General features: G+C 40.2%; 1 long non-coding RNA gene across 1 annotated transcript in view; it reads right to left on the minus strand.

Moving 5' to 3' along the window:
* The window catches only part of LOC125179614, a 36,958-nt gene extending 36,120 nt beyond the window's left edge, over window positions 1-838 (minus strand). The window contains exon 1 of the long non-coding RNA XR_007157329.1: window positions 612-838. This is a non-coding gene — a long non-coding RNA (uncharacterized LOC125179614). The remainder of the gene's footprint in view (window positions 1-611) is intronic.
* Between the last annotated feature and the right edge of the window lie 5,899 nt (window positions 839-6,737).

A 6,737-nucleotide genomic window follows, 5' to 3' on the forward strand; every position in this document is an offset into this window, starting at 1 on the left:
CTTTGAGGCATACACGAAGGCGACCACCCGCATCAGGCATCGCGAAATCCAAGATGGCGGCCAAGACTCATCTTTAGTGACGCCGCGAGCTCATGCGGAATGGCATATAAATCAAGATTTTATTTCATAAAAATCCAGCTCGAATCAATTTAATGGACCGTTTGCATTATTTCACGCGCTTATATGTCGGATTCCTTAAGCCTTACAAAAATCTAAATCGAGTAGAAGACTAGGACATTTTCGGAGGATGGTCTAGTGCACAGAATTCTTCAAATAAATTGAAGAGAAATGAAGTCATTTTTCCTACTTCTGATTGCATCTCTGAGTTAAGACTTAAGGGAGTCAGAATGTGAACAGATTCTAGCTTCTTTTATTCCAACTTGGAGACTAAGTAATTCTTTTTAGTTTAACTAAGCCATTTTTTCTTGTTCTGAAAGTTATAGTTAGGAAAACCATCACCAAGGAAATGTATTCGCAACTCAACAATGTAGGTAATTTTAGTACTAACCACGCAATATACAAATAGATCATGTATTGTAGGCTAGCTACATTTCTAGTTAACAAGCGTCTGGCAGCGTTACCAGATTAAAGGCCACATGTGGAACTCTTACCTGAGATAGCGACACTCGCCGGCATCCGTCAGGCAGGTCGAGATTACAGAAGTATGAGTCATTTGCAAAGCAGACAGGTTTAAGGTTAGCAAGCATTGAGGATCAGCAGAGCAGCGCGAACGAGAGAGAGGGAACCGAGGGGAGTTGGACGAGCAAGGATGGATCGAGCTGTTTCTGCGAGGGGTCAATGACACACGTGCCACTCCCACCCCTTCTCACCGGTGTCTGCTGAGCCCTCCTCACGCCCACCGCGCTCCACCTTTCGTCTGGGCCAGCCGCCTATTTCGCTCGCTGCTGCCAAACGAACGAAGAGCGTCACACCTATTCACATAAATTCGAGTTAAAGAGCTCGGTTTATGTGCAATACAATGTAGTGGGTGACAGCTATAGTAAATTCAATTTTAAAGATTAATGACATTAGTTATAAAGGGATCAAACAGATCATTGCAGGCTAGTTAATAGATACTTTGTGCGAGAGTGAAAGCAGAGAAGGAATGCGACACGACATGTTTTTTTTACGAGCCAACGCGATTAACTTCTCAGAGTGAGAGAGTTCCCGACATTGATTTTAGCATCAAAAACACATTAAGTATATAAAAAATCAAATCTACAGTTGATTTCATTGTACTATCTATAAAATTTTACGTAGAATGTTACTGAGAAACTTTAATCACAACGACAGGAGGAATTCGTACGACAATTTACTGACGAAAAAGCTTGCCAGGCGTACAAAGAGATCAATAGGCCTTCTTCAATCTATTCTCATAGCCTGACAAGTTTAAAACTATTACTGCTTTTGAATAAAGCTATCGGCTCCTTACATAATTTTCATTAATTGCCAAATGGCTTTGAAAACGTTTAAACATACCGGAGCCGTTGAACGTTCATCTGTCAGAGTCAGACGACAGCTGGTCGCGAAACACAACTATGCCGGCTAGCAAGATCATGCTCTTTTGGAAGTACAAAAAATCATGGAAAATTTCATTTGCGAAACCTCAAATCAAAGTCTAAATTCTACTGCACATTTCAAGTATTACCTTTCTCTGTAGGAGAGTTGAAATTGTTTTCCGAATACAATTTTTTGTTGTGCTCCACGTGTAAGTTTTGGTGGCAGCGACTCGTCAGTCTTCGCATCCGTCCGCCGCTACAAAATTATCCTTACCAGGAATTTCCTTGAACACAAACAGCTGCTGCTTAGCTTGTACTTCTTAGAACTGTTTAGGCGTCACACAACGAGCTGAAAGAAAATAATTACACGCGTTTTGAGCAGCAAGTTTTGTTTTAGCTCAAAAAATCGGGTAATGCGGATTAGAGTTTAACCGAACTCCTCATGGTAGCCATTTGTCATTGCGTATATTAATTTTGGCAAGTATCACTGCATTAAATTTTCAGAAAAAAAAAAATTCTTTGGTCCAACCAAAATTCAACCACATTTGTTCGAGTTCAACTTTATGCACTCACACGAGTGTAGAGATATAAATTATTACCGACAGTAGTTAATATTTTAGTCAATATTGATGAATGTTTATTATCGCACATACAAGATCCGTGGTTGTTTAGGTTAGGCAAGAGGACGCTGAATAGAACATCCGGCTGGCGGTGCAGTGTTTGTGCTATTGACATTCCTATGAATGCTTTGTAGCAGCAACTCATTCACTAGCTTCATGTGTGTGTGTTCTTATGTGTCTTCATGAACATGTGTACGTGTACATGTAAGCGTGTGTAACTATGTACCATTTTGTTTCTTATGAGAGAGGGTATTTTATGAATTTGTACGTGATCGGCTTTGGAAGGATTACATATTTGTAAATGAATTTCAAAATATTTTAAATTGCGGTGATCTATGAGACAATTAATTTTTGCAGCATAACCTAAATTATGTATTAAGCAGCTATACACATAACACAGAGTGACGTCCACACAGCCTGACTGATAAGCCTGCCATAGAAGAGAGTGATGCGCACTCCTCCTTCACACTTCGTGTCTGGTGTTGTGGTGCACACGCACCACAATCTGAGCACCATATGCCTGTGTTGTGGTGCACACGCACCACAATCTGAGCACCATATGCCTGTGTTGTGGTGCACACGCACCACAATCTCAGCACCACGTGTCTGGTGTTGTGGTGCACCTAGCTGCACCACAATCTGAGCACCACATGCCTGGTGTTGTGGTGCACACGCACCACAATCTCAGCACCACGTGCCTGTGTTGTGGTGCACCTGCACCACAATCTCAGCACCACATGCCTGGTGTTGTGGTGCAATAAATTAAACATATATAATGGAACTCAGGCAGGTTTGAGTTTGGAGAAAAGTCTTGACTTTCAGGTACATTTTTTAAACATTCTCCGTCAGACCACAAGTTCTTGATACCACTTGAAAACTGCAATTGTAATATTGAATATTTATTGGCCATGAATTGCTATGACGTCAGCAAACATATCCTCGATCCATCTGAATTGATGTGAGATACCATTCAATTGTGAATTGTTATTGAGGTAAGGATAACTGATTCATTTAAAAAAGAATGGTTCTAAATAATTTAAAGGGTTCAATTCATTGATTCCCAGATAAGGGAAATTAGCCTTTATCTTTTTCCATTATTATTTCCACATCCTTTACAGACACGAGTACAAAACATGCCCGCTCACTATTCTGATCTAATAATATTCTTCACGTACACCCATGCATGTGCACGTGTAGCGATTTAATTGAAATTTGATTAATTAATTAGGTGAGTAATTATTTGCTAACATACGAATAATTGACGGGAAAGTTTTTCACCAATATTTGGCACGAAGCAGAAACGCTACTCTCGTCAATACCTACGTTTATAGGCAAGCTGCTACGTGCTATCTTGTAATGCATGGGATTTGACTGGGCACCGAAAAACATTACATTATCGCCCAATTTTTAGTTTAAGATAGACAAAAATCACACTCAGATGATGCACCCACTTCGAAATGTCAATTAGAGAAATCATATTCCAACTGCAGTATCTTCTCATGTCTGCCTTATGACCTTATGATGAGTTCGGGACTTCCTAGTCCCCGGTCACGCTGATGCGCCGCCTTCGTCGTCCTCCGTCTCCGAGTCTTCGTCGGATGTAACGTTGGACGTGTTCCGTGCTATCTTGCCGAAGTGGTCCGATAAATGACTCCCGACTTCACTCTGCACAGCTTGAGGTTTATTGCTTATACAATGAGTGAATTTTAGAGATGTGTGCTTGAAACGGATGATATCCGACAACTGTAGTAATTTCGCAATTTAATGTGTAAATTTATTGTGCTTATATAGAACTTTGTGTATACTGCAAGTGTTGTCACAGGGTATCTCTGCACGACAGACCTCTTAGGTGCGGCATCTCTAGCCCCACATATTTCAGGTCTCGACCCTGAAGTGGGTTTGAGGGTGGCAGTTTCAGGACAGCAAAAAGCTTCTGAAGATATGCAATGAGCAGGATAAAAGAGTTCTATCACAGCAACCAATGCAGGGCAGGATTTACTAGCACAAACTGCTAAGGAAATACTGTCTCATTATTCGTCTAATAGAGCTTACATTATGTCTCGGATTAATTATCGGATTAATTAAATATATAAATAAATATATTAAATTATATTATATATATATATATTATATATATTAATTAAATATATCATGAATAATAATTAATAAAATATAGAACATAGTATATACTTTTCGGTAGACGAGGACCTTCACCGAGTCCATAGTCTGAGGCGATCAATTATCGCATGCACTTCACTGATAACGTTTCAGTATAACTGCATTGATCGTACAAATGCAGCTTCTAACTTTGAATGGGAAAAGCTATCTAGGCAAACATCGCAATCGGGTTCATCGTCTTCAATTTAATTATCTCAAGGAAATTTTAATTTATACACACAATTTCCCCACTGTTTTCCTATTGGTTGCCCATGACGTGCTCACTCGAGGCTAGTGAAAAAATTAGCTACTCATGTCAGCCTCGCAGGCATTTTGTGGAGTAGTATAGGAGTGAGATCCATACCTTATTAATAATAATAATTTATATTTAATAATAATTATTAATAAAGGGGACATGTTCAGTGTTCAGGCAAATATGCATGTTGTATGTCACATGTACCTTCAAGTACATGTGAGATATTTAGACCAATACGAGGGATTTCAAATCAAGATTATTTTATTTTGAAAGGTTCATATGTTGTATTTTAGGTATAATGATTGAATTTTCATTAGCTTTGATGATTGAATTGTAATGTTGAATGAATATGGTAGGATGCAACTATAAAAATGTCAGGTTTTATTGCCAATTTACAACTGTTTTCACATGCGATCGACGGGAAAATCGATGTCGTTTGTTCTATCTTAGAAAAAAAAGTAATGAAGCTGAGAGCAATTTTAAAAGAGATAATAAGATACTAAATACTTTAATAAATGCGATGTACGTAAAAGAATTATCTCATGGGTATTCTATTCAAATTGTATTAATTTTAAATGAAGTTTCCTAATTAAAATTTAAACTTTCCAGTGTTTGGGTCACGTCAGTTTATAGTCGTAATTTGTAATGCACACGTTAATGTCAGTGGTAGTACAAGTAATATTTTTTTGAAAAACAATATTTTGCCTTCGTTTGTTGTTCATCATACAGCTTTTATGCTCATTTGAACTCTGCTCCAGAAATTGAATCTTGAATAAAACGACTGAAAGTGTTCCTGGAACTTGAACTAAAAGTTGAACTGAAGCTCACTGGATAAAACAGATTTTCTCAGTGGATGAAGCAGCTTTTCTCACTGGATGAAACAGATTTTATCACTAGATGAAGCAGCTTTTCTCGGTGGATGAAGCCGCTTTTCTCGGTGGATGAAGCAGCTTTTCTCACTGGATGAAGCAGCTTTTTTCACTGGATGAAGCAGATTTTCTCACTGGATGAAGCAGCTTTTCTCACCTAGAAACAGTCATTTGAAGCAGAGCTGTGCTGGGAAAAGGAGTCTGGGAGGAGGCGGAGGGGTGTGATCGGCTTGGAGGGGGGGGGGTTGGCCTGAAGTCGAACAAATGCTCCGGTGCCAAGTGTCGTCGTGCGCTCTCCAATACGACACGAGCTACCCATACTGTCCGAGAAAACGTGTTCATGGTGCGTTTGTAATCAAACATTATATGCAAAGTGCATTGTTTTTTAGTGTTTGCAAATTTTTGTACGGTTTCAATGCCTGATTTTCATCGCTTACAAAAAAATTAGGATGGTCTGGAGGCGGCAATGTGTAGATTTGGCACGCACGCTGTGCGGTGCCAAATAGTGCCACATGTGCGGCACTCCTGCGGGCCTCGCGCTGCTACATTTGGCACTGTGTTGCCATGTGAATTGATATGAGTCATTAAGACGCACATTTCCGTTATCAAGAGGCAATTAGGATGTGAAAAAGCGCCGTACACAAGCTTGTAGGTGACCGTGTGCACCGTGGAACGACAGAACCTTGATCTATTGCGAGTAAATTAGAGTATCATCACGTCGAAGATGATGGTGGCAATGTGAGATGCCTGCCGATCTTCCGTCTGAAAATCACTCACTGTAACTAGGGCGGTTATTAGGCCTGTCAGGCCTATCTCGAGTGTTGAACTAGGGATGGAAAGATAGGCAGAGCGACAGAAAGTCGGGAGAAGAGAGTGGGAGACGGGAAACGGAGAGAAGCAAAGCCAGAGAGCAGCTATGCCCGCGTGGACTTTGTCCGACGATGCTGCTCACTTGTGCCGTCTGGCGAGCACATCAAACTCATTCTCTATCAACACAGTCACATCAATCTCCATCAAAAACATCACGCCGAGTCAAAGCCTAACTCTCCATCAAAAACATCACGCTATGTCACGGAAAAGTTGTCTACCGCAACCGTCCCACGCACACGTTACAGATAGACATCGTATTGACAGTCATATTTCCATGTTGATATTTTTTTTACATAATATCGGCGCCGTTGGAATTGTCGATGATGGGCCAACATGGTTTACGTGTCATCGCGAGTCTTTGTGATGCCCTGCGTCAACTCACAACCCCGGTAAGGTCTAACCAACTAAAAATCACAAGAAGAGTATAAAAAAAACGATTCTATAGCGATTTCTGCGATGATTGCTG

Source organism: Hyalella azteca, unplaced genomic scaffold (genome assembly GCF_000764305.2).
Source record: "Hyalella azteca isolate HAZT.00-mixed unplaced genomic scaffold, Hazt_2.0.2 contig3147, whole genome shotgun sequence".
NCBI lineage: Eukaryota > Metazoa > Arthropoda > Malacostraca > Amphipoda > Hyalellidae > Hyalella > Hyalella azteca.